Source organism: Mytilus galloprovincialis, chromosome 14 (assembly GCF_965363235.1).
Source record: "Mytilus galloprovincialis chromosome 14, xbMytGall1.hap1.1, whole genome shotgun sequence".
In the NCBI taxonomy this organism is placed as follows: Eukaryota; Metazoa; Mollusca; class Bivalvia; order Mytilida; family Mytilidae; genus Mytilus; species Mytilus galloprovincialis.
In genome coordinates, this window is record NC_134851.1 from 28,827,988 (window position 1) to 28,845,423 (window position 17,436).

Consider the following 17,436-nt stretch of genomic DNA (forward strand, 5'->3'; position numbering starts at 1 on the left):
GAAAGGAGACGAGGAAGCGATACATATACTTATTTTAATAACGATGGGAAATGCATGCCCGTTTACATATTAACAGAATTAATATGTTTATTGACCCTAAACTAGTCGTATCATCAAACGCATCACACAGTGCACAAAACGTGACATCACACTGGGTGCACAACATGCCTCCTAACTGCATTTCTTTCATTTAATAGACGGGTGGTATGAAACAGTTCATTTGTAAGCAATATTCAATTATTAACACATCATATGTTTGGACAGAAGTATTCAAAATTTTAAATTTGTGTTAAAAATCGGATGTTTTTATTATTGAGGAGAATATATCGAAAAAAACTGCTTTCTGGAACGGTAGCTATGATAGCACTTGTGGTTGCACCACATACTGACACGGTAAGTAGAAATTTCACAAACATTTGATACAAGTAATATCTAAAGTATTGTTTATTTTGTATGTGAACGTAACATCTGGGAACCGTATATCTAACATATAAATATGTTACTGGTAACAATTTTCATATTTCAAATAAATGCGATATATGGTCGTTAGTTTTAATTCTCGTCTAAGAAGCATCAGATCGATTATTCGTGTCGGATTATATATATATATTTTGTAATTAAATTGTTTTTAAAAATCATGTTCACGATTTTGACCGGGCTTTTTATTTTTTTGTTAAGTTTTAGTTCAAAGTTGAAAATTTGACTTCATCTTTTATAAACAAGGAAGACTTCTGGTCAGTTCCCCCCGGTCAATTTTTAAACCTTTTTACATAATGTAAATACATATTATACATTGTATATTTCTTTATATCATATTATTTTACATAAAAATTATCTTTAAGAATCATTTTACAGATTTTGACCAGGTTTTAAATTCGTGAAATTAAGATTTAAGGTTCCAAAACGAATTGCAAGTCACGCTAAGAGAGACTAATTCCGGTCATCTTTTTGGAGAAAAGGCATACCTAAATCATTTTTTGAGCTGATAGTATATTGTATAAGCTTTTCAAATCCGTTTTAATTATTAATCTATCTTTAGCGGTTCCAGAGATATATACAAATTTCTCCGCGTTTTCCATTTCCGTGTTTTAGGCACCGAGGGCTCCCCTTTTTTATACCTATTACCTGTTATCTGTTACTTAGTCTTTATCTTCCTTCTCTAGCAGGAGGTTCGCTTCGATCCGAAAAATAAATTTTTGTGTAAATAGTTCTCTATTTATCAAGTTTCAGATTATGTTTATACAAAATGACAATGAGAACCATTTGATTAATTCAAATAGAATGCCCTTATTTGTATTAAAGTAGGTTTTCTAGTCTAATTTGTGAAAAATTCATGTTTGTTTACATTGTTTTTGTCAGTGAAATGTCGAGAAGCAATCTGTCTTTTGTTGATTTGTAATAACTATGTACTTTTAAAACTGGATATTCTCACATATTGACCATAATGTTGAACCATTTGACAGACGGTTTTATTTTGTCGTAAATTTGTCTGTGTAATTAATTAAATTAGCATATGTATTAACCTTTCATATGTCTTCTCGATAACTATCTTTCAAGATCGTCTCTCAATACTTGACCGCCGTTAATAGATATTCTTTCACGATCATTTCTCTCGACAAACCGAATGACACCCGTGAATCTGTTATATCTATACCCTGTTATATCAAATAAACTCTTCATATTGATAATCTATTATATCAGAAAGATAACTTCTTATATCAAATTAATAATTTGTTATATCAAAATAATTACATTGTATGTATGTTTAATTATAATACGTTATTCTGATTGGCTAATTGCACATCACATGTTATTCCGTAAGCAGTTGCATGAGACAATAACATTTAATTCATGATGACACGAGGTCCCACAATAAAGTGCACAGGTGAATTTAAAAATTTAACTTCATGAAAATCGTGTTTTTATAATCCTAGCTAAAAAATGTAATTATAAGTATTGAATGCTTCTTTTTGTAACTTTATAGGGTTGTAAAAGCGTTGACCGTGCGTACATTTTTTAGAATGAAGCGCTTCCGCGCTTCATACAAAATGTACTTCGGTCAACCCTTTTACACCCCAATAAATTTACAAAAAGAAGCATTCAATTGTAAAAAGTAAATAAGCACGACGCTAAAAGGCTTCCGTAAAAAATAAATGAAATAGAAAATTTTGTCCATCTAAAAGTAAAACAAATATGTTCTTTTTTCTTTTTTGTACTAGGTGGAAATGCCAGAAGAAAAGAAAAAGACAAATGAAAACTCACAAGGGAAACGGAAACCAACCTCCTTAAATGGCACATCATGCTCATCTGGAAAGAAAAAAAACACAAAACAACCCTCCTCAAAGAATAAAACCAAGCAAAACAGTACTTTAAAAGTTAACAAAGATTGTGGAGAAAAACAAACACATCAGCATAGGAAAATAGTTTTTAAATAAAAAAAGAAATGGAAAAAACAGAGCAGCTCAAGAAAAGAATCTGGTAGGAATATAATTATTCTTTTATTTTTTTTAATAATGATCTGATTTTTAGCTCACCTGGCCCAATGGGCCAAGTCATCTTTTCTCATCACTAGGCGTCCGTCGGCCGGCGTCTTTCATCCGTCGTCCGTTAACTTTTACAAAATGTTTCTCTGATGAAACTTCTGAGCCAAAATTTAAGCAAACTTGGCCACAATCAACATTGGGGTATCTGGTTTAAAAATATGTCCAATGATCCGAACAACAAACCCAGATGACCGCCATCGCTAAAAATAGAACAACTGGGGGTAAAATTTAGATTTTGGCTTATATCTCTGCATCCAAATCATTTAGATCAAATTTGACAAGAAACAATTGGTTTTCTGGTCCATATTCATCTGTCCTGAAATTTTCAGACGATCGGACAAGCTGTAAATTGTTGTTTTTTTTGTACCTGAATAACTTTGAGGCCTGAAATTTTAGTTGTTATCTTGAATATTATTATTGATAGAGATAGAACTGTAAACAGCAATAATGTTTAGCAAAGTAAGATCTACAAATAAGTCAATTGACCAAAATGATAAATTGACCCCATAAGGAGTTATTTCTCTTTAAAGTCAAATTTAAAATGTTTTCGTAATCTTTAACAAAAGTCTTCTCCTGAAACAACTGAGACAAATTTAATCAAACTTGGCCAAAATCTGCATTTTGGTATATAGTTATGTGTTCGATGACCCCCCTAACCAACCAACATGGCAGACATGGCTAAGAATAGATTGATTGATTGATTGTTGGTTGCTTAACGTCCAGTGGCAAATATTTCATGCATATTCAGGACGAGAACAAATTCACAATAAATACAAAGGGTAGGTTGTTATAATAGAGGATAATGGTCGGGGAAATTTGGACTGCCACTGGCAAATGAGGGTATATTGGATAGAGACAGAAATTTTGCCTTGCAACAGGCCACCTACGGACCCCTCAAAGAGTTGTTGCAAGGGTTCTTAACGTGCAAAGAGCGTGGCACTCTCTTTACACGAGGCATCGGATTTAACGTCCCCCTTCTGACCAGACGTGACTGCGAACTTGATACATCCCGCACAGCCAAACGGACGCCCCACTTCGGGAAGCGTTTTATAGAATAGACAACAGGGGGAAATGCAGTTCTTGACTTGTATCTCTGAAATTAAAGCAAACGTTACAACGGTTGCATTATTTCATGCATCAATTGTAAATAAAAATATAAATGTGAGCAATGAAGCATCTTGTTCTATCTTATAATCACCTTTTGCTAAGTGTTCCGAGAGACTGTACCGAAGCCATCTGGTTAGGAATAAGAGGCCCAAAAGGGTCCTTAACAAGCATTTTTCTAGTTTAAGGATAATAACTTGTGTATGAATATTTTTAATGGTTTGAAATTTTACCACAATATTAAAAACCACAAGTAGAAGGTTATGATTCTGTTTAGGGGTTATGGTAACAATATAAGTATGAAGGGCCAAAAAGGGGTCCAAAACCAGCCTTTTTTCTAGTTTCCAAACAATAACTTGTGTGTAAGTGTATGGATCTCTCTGAAATTGTACCACATGTTTCATGTAACAAAAGGAATGATGGAATTGAGTTTGGGGTTAATTGCCCCAATCATGAAGGAATTAGAGGCAAAAAAAGGGCAAAAAAGAAGCATTTTTCTAGTTTCAGACAATAACTTGTGTTAGAGTGTATGGATCACGCTGAAATTGTACTGTAAGGTTCCAGATGAAATCTTCAATTTGCACAGTGACAGTAACGAGCAATAGCTATAGATTTACAAGCTTTTATACCACATTTATTGTGTGTCAAAACCGATATTACTAGTATGTAACATATTTGACCACATTCCAAATTCAGACAGTACCAAGCTTAAATGTTGTGTCCATACTTGCCCATTTGTTCAGGGTTCGACCTTTGCGGTCGTGTAAAGCTGCGCCCTGCGGAGCATCTAGTTTATATAGATAAGACAGTTTTATTGTTTGAATAGTTATTTTGCGGCCCTTTATAGCTTGCTGTTCGGTGTGAGCCTAAGCTCTGTGTTGAAGACCGTATCTGAACTTATAATGATTTACTTTTATAACTTGTGACGTGGATGAAGCGTTGTCTTATTGTCACGTTTACCACATCTTCCTATATTTATTAACATTTTTTATTACTCTGTTATCAATGATTCGATTCATGCATAGTTTAAAAATTTTTGTCTGTTGTTTCTTACACTTTATCATCTTTGCTTGACAATGGTTACAATGTTATGCCCATTTCAACTACACAGCGATTTCTTTTAAGATGGTACTCTGACTAGAATCTTGTATTGCACGACACATGATTGCAATTACTTCTTATTAAAAGCTTGTCCAATTTGGTGTGGAAAATCAAAATAACATTTAACAAATTATAGAAAATATGTGTAAAAATCTTCACTTCAAGGTCATTAAAATTTTCTTTTTTCTTTAAGTGAAAGAGTACATGTAGTCGATGTTTTGAGCAGCATTTTTATATCACCGTACTGCCTTCAACAATGAGAAAACTCCATACCCTGTAGTCGATCAGCTATACAACAGCACAAAATGACAAATGTAAATCAATTTTAACAAGAAAACGGCCTAATTCATGTACAAAAAAGTCAAAGAAAAAAATATGTATCGGATCAACAAACGACAATCTCTGAATTATTGGCTTCTACTTGGGATACACACATACATACAGAATGTAGCGGGGTTAAAAAGTAAAATCACAAAAGTATAGAGCTCAGAGGAAAATTCATTCGGAAAGTCCCTTACCACATGGCAAAATCAAATAAAAAAACACATTAAACGAATGGACAACAACTGCCATATTTCTGACCTGGTACAAGCATTTGAAGTGCAGAAAATGGTGTTTTGAACCTGGTTTTATAGCGCTTAAACTTTCACTTAAACATGTGAGCGGCATCCAAAACCTCTCCGTACCTAAGAAAGTGGCATAAAAGTACAACACTTGAAAGAACGAACTATGAATTCAATTGAAAAAGGCTTAACTCATCAGGTGGATAAATAGAAATACATAAAACAAAAACACATAGTGGCCATGGCCGGGTACTTGTATATCCAAACAACAAAAAACACACTATCCATTTTTGCGGCATGACCATGTATATGGTTTTGATTTTTATGCAACACTGAAATATCTAGATACAGGAACTGCTACCCATTTTTTCTCTATAGTCTTCGATGAAAAGAATAAAGAATACCACTGGTACCCTATGAGAATTGCATTATAGGAGTAATTGTTCTTTTGTAACATTATTGACCAATTGCAACACTTGCACTCTCTGAAGTGTTGAGGTTTTAAAAATGATTTTGTCCACTAGTATACCATACATTCCTTGAAGCAGGAACCAGAAGGATAAATTGATATTCACACATTAATTTTGCGTATGAAAGTAACATACAGGAATTAAGTTGATTAAGAACTTTCAAATTGTCACTCATTGTTGTCTTATAATGTTTTTGTTGGGTTCAGAATGATGCACAATCACCACATAGCAACCCTTTATTTTTTTTTCTACATTCACACATGCTCATTAAACATGTTAAAGGCCCTTAATTTTAATTGAATGTTACAAGTTACAACTGGGACCAAAATAATCATAACAACACTGATACAAAATTCTATCTTCAACTGCCAAGAGTAGAGGAGTGGACTTGATCATATCCCTTAGTCAGATTAAAAATAAAATTATGTTGTTTTTATGAATATTGGTGTATTATTCTAGTTAAGTTCATGTTATTGATACATCTTTATGTTTTAGACAGAGAACACAATTAGGTTGTACTTTACTTTTTTTTTTAGATAAAACAAAGGCAACAGAGAAACGGAAACAAAGTACATTCTTATGTGAACTAATAATACTATTACCAGAGAACTGCAGGAAGAGACAAACTAAGAAATTTCTTAAAACTAATTTTGGTTTTTGATCTTATAATGTTTTGTTGATATTGTGTTACAATGCATTTATCTGTTGTAGAATTATTATTTGTGTTTAATTAATTGATCATATTTCATCTTGAAATGACTTTACATAGTCTCATTACTACTGTTATTACCGGAGAAATGAATGGCTTTGTTTACCAATGTGCCAAAACTAGCTAATAGTAGTGTACTGTTAAACATTCTACTTAGTGGTTGTAGTGCATAAGGTAACAATTAGTACCTATTTTGTAAAATCACATTCTCTTACTTTTGAACCCTCTATGTTTAAAATAGTCAAACAAATATGTAAGCTTCAAAAAGTGTTAGAATTAGAAAAAAGTCTTGAAGGATAAGAATAGATATGTTCTAAAAATTTCTTTAACCAAATATTAGCCTGGGAGTAGGGGATAGGAATCGGGGACGCATGTTCACCCCTTCTACTGTACATAGGGCCTTTCAGTTTACTGCACATTAAACATAGGCGGATCCAGGGGAAGGGGCCCTGGGGGTCCAACCCCCTTTTGTGGGAAAAAATGGTTGATTATATAGGGAATCACTGCAGCATGACTGGAGAGGGCCCCCTCTTAGGTCAGTCAGCACCCTCCCCCTTATGAAAAGTTCTCTATCCGCCACTGTTAAAAAGTGCAAATAACCAATTCGTCAGATTTCCCCCTCCTTATTGTCTCCCCCTTATTAATATTAGATAGTTATATGTATTTGGTGTTTTTCACTATTGTTTTATGTAAGATGTATGTGCTAGCTATTCAAAATTTAGTGAATTTACTTCAGCGTTTCAGCGTTCAAGTCTAAAATGAGTTCTAACAAACCAGTGTCATGTAATTCATTTGTACTTGTTAAAATGTACTTCATGTTTTTTTAAATCTCTTAAAAGGTCAAGATTTTTTTTATAAATTTAGAGAAATAAAATTTCCTGTGGGAAAAAAAATAACGGGAAAAAAAAAATATACTAAGAAAAGATGAAGCTTTTATAGGAAACGAAATGACAATTTTTCACATGGCTATAAATACACTTGGAAGAAATTTCTTCCAACCAGTATCACTGGTATCACTGTGGTGGAGACTTTATACAGAATGAAATGATTGTTTTCTTTCTGCTGTAAAAGTTCTTGGAAGAAATTTCTTCCAAGATTGAGTCTTAAAAGGGAGTGACTTATTTGTGTTATTATATAAATACAAATGGACAATAATTTGTAAATATATTTCATGTTTCTATATTTGTTGGAACAAGTTTTGGATGATTTAATATTACTTGGAAGAAATTTCTTCTAACTTGAGAAGGGATACAAAATGAATTGAAAAAGTTGAGTATATGAACCTAAATTGTATGATACTTTATTGGAATTTAAATAAATTTTCTTATTTGTTGGAAGACATTTCTTCCAAGGAGTCGGGAAATTATAATTATATTACAAGTTTCTATATTTGTTTGAATAATTTGATATTACTTGGAAGAAATTTCTTCCAACTTCAGAGAGGACGAAAATTATCACAAGTTAAGTTTATTAACTAAAAATGCCTAGTACTTCATTAGAAATGATTTTCCTAATTAGTTGGAAGAAATTTCTTCCAAGAAGGAACATTAAATGAAGTGAGTTAACTGTGTTAAAAAAAAAATGAAATTGATATGTAAATGTATCAAATGTTTCTATATTTAATGGGAGAAATTTTGAATGGTTTGATATTACTTGGAAGAAATTTCTTCCAACTTGAGAGAGGATGAAAACGAAATGAACAAGTGGAGTTTATTAACTGAAATTGCCCACTTTATTAGAAATGAGTTTTCTAATTAGTTGGAAGAAATTTCTTCCAAGAAGGAACATTAAATGAAGTGAACTATCTGTGTTAAAACATTGAAATTAATATGTTTAAATGTATCAAATGTTTCTATATTTGATGGGAGAAATTTTGAATGCATTGGTTTGTTATTACTTGGAAGAAATTTCTTCCAACTTGAGCGAGGATGCATATGAAGAGAACAAGTTGACTTTACTAACTTAAATTGTATACTTTATTGGAATAAAATACGTTTTCTAATTTGTTGGAAGAAATTTCTTCCAAGGAATCGGGAAAGTTTTATGAACAAAATGTAGAGAACGATTATTGCTTTGCATTTTATTCATTTATAGGTTACTGTTCTTCATTTCATTGTGATTTGAACATTTTTTAAAATATAAATAGTAATTTAATATATATATATCCAATAAAATTGTCATATTAATGATGCTTTTTTCTCCATGTGTTTCCTTTGTCAGAGAAGAAATTTCTTCTAACACTGTTTGTTTGCAAAACATACCCATCAAAAGCAGAATATTAGCATATGAAATTGCAGAATTAGGTATTTTCACCAAAACAGCAAATATCGACCTCTAAAAAGGACATTCTTGGATTTTCCTTTTTTACTTTGGACTCTCTTATATGCACTTTACTAAAAATTGGGATGACCAGTTTTCTGCTAAAGTGACAAAACTTACAATCTATCGTATACCTATCTGAACACCTGGTCAACAACAAAAGGAATAGTTGATCTTTAAATTTCATGTTAAATCTAACAATAGAAATTCTGTTCAGTGAGGCATTTGAATTCTCAATGCTCTTCAACTTTGTACTTGTTTGGTTTTATAAATATTTTGATTTGAGCGTCACTGATGAGTCTTATGTAGACGAAACGCGCGTCTGGCGTACTAAATTATAATCCTGGTAACTTTGATAACTATAAGTGAGTGGAATTTACCTGATCATCACAGCTTTTAATCATGGTAAACATAAGATTGTATATTTAGTCAGATAAGTAGCAAACTGGACATGTGTATATTGAATTAAGTACATCAATAGGTGTGGTGCATCCACTGTTGCAGGTTACTGCCATAATAAGAAGAAAATAATTGTATCCCTCTATAGAAGGATTATACCTCTATACAGGTATAATCACCATATAGACGGTTTGTTCCAAACCTGTTTAGCATCAAAATTAGCGTTTGTAAAACTGCTATATATCTAATTAAACTTTTCCGATAAAGTATGGGTTTCAAGTTTTTTACTTTTTCGATACACCTTCATAAAAATATTATGTTATGTTAAATTGATTTATTCGTGCGTCGGTTGACCACTATGATATCTATATATATCACAGATGACTATTGTCAAGATTGCATGTATTATAAAAGATGATTGTTAAGTGCCTCCTTGTCGACTGCACTTTGTTTTGAAGGTCATCACTGATTCAATTAATCGACTGCAATAAAAATAAGCTTTCAGAACAAAATATTAAAAAGTGATGTTTCTATATATAGCTATATACTAGGTTTAAAATTATAATTCTTTAATGGGTTTACAAAATATTCAGATGCCAATTATTCTAGATATTGTTTTTCATGATTGAAAAAAAAACCGTCTGAATGCGTGATCCTTATAATTTTGGATGTCATTGAAACTGTAAAGCTCAAATTTAAATCTAAACATTGCATCAAGAAATTAAAATATGAATTAACTTTTCATGAAAATATTTTATTTTTTTATTTTCTAAACTTGACTTTTTAAAATATAGGTGTGATTTCGGCCTTTCTAGTATTTCCTTGCATAACTAATTTTTAAATAACCTACATTTTTATATCGGTCGGATAAGCCCAATATACTTTATTGGGAAACCCCATTCTTAATTTTACGAATAACGAAAGAATAAATAGTTTTATGAACAATAATGTCAAGACATTTATATTTATTATAAAGGAATGGAGGACGTTGGTTATATATACTTTTCAACGGGTGACGACATTACTCTAAAATGCGATTGTAAAGCTTTTTTTTGGAATGGACCAACATTAGAAAATACAGGCATGGAAATATCACAAGTTAAATACACTGATATTAATGATGAATCTCAAGTTTGGAATGTATCAATTTACACAAATGGGGATACAGTTGCAGGTACACTGCCACAAACGCTTTCAAGTAGACTTCATGTGATTGGCAACAAATTTGATCTTCATATGACAAATTTGTCTCCCTCTAACGAAGGTCTGTACACTTGTGAATCTGAGTGTGGGGTGTCAGAAAATCGATTCCTTCTTCAAATTAAAAGTAAGTAGATGTTATTCTCAGGTACATGTATCAATAGGTAACTCATATTTGAAAAAAGTATTTATTTTATAAATAGCATAATTAATCCTGAATTTGAATATCAAATATAAGGCATCGCATAAATAAAACAATTTCAGAGCATGTAGTTAATGAATTACTTCGAAAGAATTTTGAATCAAGGCAAACTAATGTTTTAAAGGCACCTTACTATTCTCTATTGATATATCACATTTGTGATGAATACGTATCACGGCGCAAACTTCCATTTGGAAGTTCAAGTAAGGGCTCAATAAAACCGTGGAATTTCTCAATCGAGAATGAACATTTCGATTTTAGATTATTTAATTAAGCACAAAGTGAAAGTCATATTAATCACCGACATCTATTATGTATATTAGGTCAATGTATTTATATAATTATATTAAGGTTTTGACCTGTTTTATATGTTTCACTTGCAGAGAAATTTATTGTAACACATTGCACGGATTATGACATGAAACATGTGTTATTTCAAATGGCTTATGCACATTTATGAAACAATATTTATCGACTCCTAGGAGTCGATATTAAGAATTGAACGATGCACAGTCAGTGCGTGAATTTTTCTTGCCACCTGATTGGAAGGTATTACGAGACGTGAATAATTAAAGTTTATTGATTGGTTAGGACAATCCAAACCTAGTAAATGTCCTTCAATCCCGTAGAGCATCGAGTTTGTCCTCTCTATTTTAGCAATTAGATTTTGCCTGGTCATTAATCATGCATATTCATGATATTGGTACACAGATAACTTTTATCTATAAATAGTCGAATCTTCTGGAGTTTCGTAAACAACAACGTTAAACGATATATACTACTTCATAACGTGTGACCTCACGACATTTCCATTGACAATTTATTAAGTCAATGATGAAATGCAATGGCCAACATATGTATAATATTGTATGATTACGGATATATGTATTTTTTTCAATAACATAAACACCACTCAAACATAAAAATGTAGATTTTAGTTGTTTTCACGATGCTTCTACGTCCTATTTACGCATCTACAACAATCCCGTTACGATTATACCACGTTTTCTTAACGCTTTTTCTGCGACCTCTCTACGATAATCATGATCTTAATACGCTCATCACGTTCTCTCTACGACCATACCACGGCTTATCTGATTGCAACACGAGCTTGCCTCGCCTCTTCTGCGATTATAGCACGCTGTTACCACGACCATTCTACGATCTTACCCCGTTCAACCCACCATCTAATTACGCTCTTCGCAATAATGTCTACATCATATTCATTATAAATACGGTTCCATTAGTTATCAAAGGTAACAGGATTATAATTTAGTACGCCAGACGCGCGTATAGTCTACATAACACTCATCAGTGACGCTAATATCAAAATATTGATAAAGCACAACAAGTACAAAGTGTAAGAGCATTGAGGATCTAAAATTCCAAAAAATTGTGCCAAATACGGCTAAGGTAATCCATACCTTTGTACTTTCATTATAACGTAGAATTTTCGAAATCAACACATGCATGACACCACAAACTAACATAACTCGTGGGCGTGGTGGTAGCGAGCGGTAGAGCCAAAAGGACATCTGATACGAATCATGATACAGCAGAGATGTCGGTTCAACAAATCCAACTTGAATCACAACGTATTATTGATTCATCAAAATCAAATGACGACATTTTATTGAACAATAGTGGGAATGATACAGATGTGTCAAGCATGGTTAAGCTGTTGGAAATTATGGACATGAGGTGCAAATGACATACAGAAAAAGAAAACATGGAGAGCTTGTCAAAAACTCTCGGGTAAGGACCGAGAAGCAAGTCATTCGAGAAGAGGTCGAGAATTCGTAGAGTAGCGGTCGAATTGATCGGGAAAGGATTGTGTAGAGATCGAGATTGGTCGGAATACAACAAAATTTCCGATCAGTACTCGATCATTTGGACCTTTGCTCGACTAATGTCTGATCATTTCAAGATTAACTCGACCAATGTCCGATCGCTTCCAGATCACTGCGACTTCTATATTTATTTTACCCCAGACCAACTCGACCAATACCCGATCCCTTTGCGACAACATTCGATCACTCTGAAATGATCAGACATTAGTCGAGCAAAGCTCGAAATGATCGAGTACTGATCGGAAATTTGTTGTATTCCGACCAATCTCGATCTCTACACGATCCTTTCCAGATCAATTCGAACGCTACTCGACGAATTCTCGATCTTTTCTCGATTGACTTGCTTCTCGGTCCTTACTCGATTGTTTTTGACATGTCAAACACTCTCGGGTAGATGGTCAGATCGATGACGAGTAGGGTAGACTATCCCGAACATCCTTGTCGATTGAGTCAGACCAGTCTCCCGATCACATAATTTGTCTTGATCGGGATTGATCGAGTTGATCTGATCGGCAGTGTGAACCTAGCTTTAACGCTCTCGCTGCGATGGTACAGCGACATTTGCAATCTAACCACGACCTTACTGCGCCCTCGCCACGACAGCACCACGATTGTTTTGAACATGTTCAAAGTTGCCCACGCTCATCACGATCATGAAGCTCTCACTGCTCCCGTATGTTTTTTAATAGAAATGTATCTCTGAAATGTAGCGTCAAAAGGAAATACGCACTGAATGCAATAGAGCAGCATACAAATTTATATCTACCCTGCAGCAATAATCAGTCTGTCACAATCTATCTATGCTTTACCTTTAGCATGTTAAGTATTGAATTATTAACTATATATGAAGAGTAAATTTTAAAATATTTTCTCGCAAATTGACTATTATTGGTTATATGTTAAGAATATAAACTGTAATACTAAATACCAACAGAAAGTGTAACTATGATGTGTACAAATACTAGTCTTAATTAATTTAGCAAACTGAACTGGCGATGGTTACACACTCTGAGACATACCAGCACATGTGTGCCTCTTGCTTCTCAATTACTTATCCTCGTGATGACATTTTTATTACAGCGCTTCCAACAAACCTTGAAATCCTAAACGTAGACGACAATTATACTGTAACAGGAAAGGAAAATATTCAACTTGATCTTATTTGCTTAGTGAAAAGTGGCAAACCACCTGAGGTACTAACATGGAGAAAAAATAGAACCATTATACGCCAAGGAGGACCAAGTAAACTTGTCTATTCATTTATTCCCGATAAAACTGATCACCAATCTGTTTATTCGTGCGAAGTTCAAACTTCATTTATGGAAATGCCGCTCAAAATGACAATTCATCTGGATATACAATGTAAGCAGTCTACAACTTTGCTTAAAGTTATAAGAGTTTTCTCAATCCAAATTCAAATTCAAATAATTGACAAATTATAACCATGATAACTGTGTACAAATGTGTAAAAAATTAGTCCTATTCAAATAGAATATTTCTTTGCTGTGAGTGTTATACGATATTTCTTAAACTCAAAACTGTTCAAATTTTAAATTTGAAGATCGAGTCTTGCAGAGTCTTTACCATACATATTATGTAGAGAAATATTGTGTTGCACGAGATTTAAGGAAGGGATTTGTTCTTTCTTTTTGGTTGAGAAGGATAGTTTTTTTAAGAAATTTAGCTGCAAAATTAATATGAATTTTCTTTTTTTTTATATGATTAGGACTGTCCTAATGCTCATTTTCTTTTCGTTTGGTGATTGAGCAATCGTCTCTGTGACAACATAATGGTATCTGGATAAAGAAAACAGTCAACGAAAGTCTTCGTTATATCATATAAAATAAGAAATAATACGAAAGCACATGACGATAAAAGCCTAATACGTTATTGAAATTGCGTACGAAATAACTATATTTTAGGTTCACGTTAGTTGTTCTGAATCTTGTATTCACCTCTCATTATTTTTTATGTAGAGATTTTACCGTTTTATTGAGGAAGATTATCTACTTTTAAGTGAAATGCGAATGTTCGTATGTCCATGCTCACCTGAATTGATATAATTGCATATTCCTTACAATTACAGCGTTGATCCTTGACGTAAATGTATATATCAAAACCAAGAAAAATATTTGAAAACATTATTTTGGAAATACACATTTAATCATATATCTTATACTTTTTTTTAAATGTATCATGCACCCTTATAATTCACTTTAATGTCAAAGGTCACGTTTAATACCGACGCTACGAAGTTGTTAACAATCATATTTAATGCTCGTTTTAACCGAAGGCACCAACGTTGGTTACATAATTCGTTTTGTTATGCCAACGGTGAACATTGCCTTCGTGCAAACTAAATTGTATCACATTAACATGTTTAACAGACACACCAGTTTAAACATTCACGAAAGCAAGTGGTACTCCAATACTGTCCATAAACTTCTTTGAAGCAATTGTGTAATTAATAAATACAACAAATAAAGTATGTTTTTATTTGTGTCTTTTTATGTAAAAAAATGAAGTGACATTTAGAGTTTTCTTTCAGACAAACCTTCTATCAAAGTTGATGTCATTGACCCTTTAATTGAGGAAGGTAAACCGGTGAATCTATGCTGCTCTTCTCGTAGTAATCCCAAACATTCAACAATAGCGTGGTTTAAAGAAGATACCCAAATACTTTCATCAAATAGCGAATCGGTAGTGTGCTACAGATGGAATAACGTGAGTCGACATGACACTGGCAACTACACATGTTATTCACAGAACAAGATCGGAAATGAATCCAGTAAATTATTGCTCGTTATATCATGTAAGAAGTTAAATATCGGATAAATGTATTTCTAAAGAAATTTAAAAAAAAACGTTTATCTAGAAAAGGTTCAAATATAAAAAAGAGGATGTGCTATGATTGCCAATGCGACACCTCTCCAAAACAGTCCAAATGACACAGACATTAACAGCTATGTACCTCAGTACATCCTTTGATAATGAGCAAATCAAATAATGCATAGTCAGCTGTCAAAGGCTCCGAAATCATAAACATAAAACAATTCAAACGAGAAAACTAACTGTCTTATTAATGTACACAAAAAAAAAAACGAAAAACAAATATGTAGCAATAAAAATTATTTTTAGAATAACATTTTACAACTGTTTTACACATCTTATATATATATATATATTGTTTATCCTAAATAACGGTTCACTGTTGAATCGATCTTTTTTCATTCTAACATCATACTTAACTGATTAATATAATCTTCAAGTTTCTGTTTTTTTTTTAAAGATGCTCCTGTTGTTACAGTACGACTCAGTAAGTTAAATGGAGACAGTACTGTAGGAGCAATTCAATGTATGGCAGACGGGGAACCAAACAGTTACAACTACTATCCATGGGAACATCGATCCCTATTTAATGAACATATAAGATATTTAGGCGTGACAGATACATTTAATGGAATTTTGCAACTTCCATTTGCAAACATATCAAACAAATATCAAGATGCCGGATTTTACATATGCAATGTTTCAAATGGCATTCCCGATTATTATGGCAATATTTTTCAACAAGGGAGAGTGTACTTTGAATCGAAAGGTAAAAATGGAAATATCTTAATTAAGTTCTTTGTAAACATGTGAATCCGTTTAGCACTTGTCATTTATCTTCGAAATGCATATAAAAATATTCAATATGCAAATTTTTTAGCCGAAGCTTGAAAAGTAAAGGCGAGCGTTTTTTTTTTGTAAACATAAAATAGTAGGTTTTGACAATATCAAAACTTGATATATCACTTATACTTTGACATTACTTAAGTTATGAAGTATTTTTTCCTTGTTCACCCATAAATAATTGAATAATTAAATCTGGTATGTGTGACTGACAATGAGACAATTCTCCGACCAAGTCATACTTAGGTTGGGAACAACCCCTTAATGTTTTAAATGTCCATTTTAAAGTTTTATCAAGGATTTGTATTATTAGACAAACTATACAAATCCTTGGTTTTATGAGGGGTCAATTTAAGTTCTAATATATTTTTTGGTAAAAAAAAAACACTTGTTCGTTCAAATGGGCCCATATTTTCCAGAGGAGCTATATACATCTATATACACCTCTCCAAAACATGTATATATCCGATAGTAAATGGTCAAAACAAAGAATTTTGTAATATTCCTGGACCTAAACCATATAAACACATTTACTTTAACAGTTTTACTATTATTCAAAATAAGTGACCTTTTTAGAAAAGTTGTTGAAAATATGATGTATTTCTCCTCTTTTTGATTAAAAAATTCTAAGTATTGAAAGGTTTTGTAGAGAAGCACTATACAAATCCTTGGTATTTATTTTTTTTTCTTTTCTACAACAGTAAAATGACCCCTTGTCTGAGGGAGAGTCGTGTTCAACTTGATAATAACAAACACAGTACGGCCTTATACACAAGGCTTTGATCCCGACCAAACAGCAACCTATAAGGGACCCCACAATTATTAGTGTACACAATTCATTATTCGAACCGGAAATCCAACGATCTTATTTATATATTCAAACGGAAAAATACCAATGAACCACATCAACAAACGATAACTAATGAACGAAAGGCCCCTGAATCAATCAGGACAGTTGCATAAACATGCAGCGGCTATGGGTAGTTTTATTCTAACAGCGAAAATTTTTTGATAGGGAAAATAACATGTATAAGTAAGGGGTAAAGAAAGCAATGTTTTGTTCAGTGCCGCTGTTATATATTAATTACGGAGCACTCCCACGTGGGATAAATTGGTTTCATGCTGAAACAAATATTCTCACAGTGTGGTAGGGTGCATATAGGTTTAAAATCGTTATATACAGGTTAAACTGTGATTTTAAAAACAAATATTGATATCTTTTTATAATATTTACAAAAAAAAAAACGGTGCGGGAAATGGACATGACTATATTTCCGGATGCGGGAAGCGTGAATATAAAAAAG

At 32.7% G+C, this 17,436-nt stretch overlaps 1 long non-coding RNA gene across 1 annotated transcript; it reads left to right on the forward strand.

Annotated features, from left to right (window-relative positions):
• Window positions 1-235: 235 nt before the first annotated feature.
• LOC143059491 (uncharacterized) lies at window positions 236-6,397 on the forward strand. The gene is made up of 3 exons (XR_012973488.1): window positions 236-393; window positions 2,220-2,478; window positions 6,318-6,397. It is a non-coding gene; the product is annotated as an uncharacterized LOC143059491 (long non-coding RNA).
• The last annotated feature ends 11,039 nt before the right edge of the window (window positions 6,398-17,436 follow it).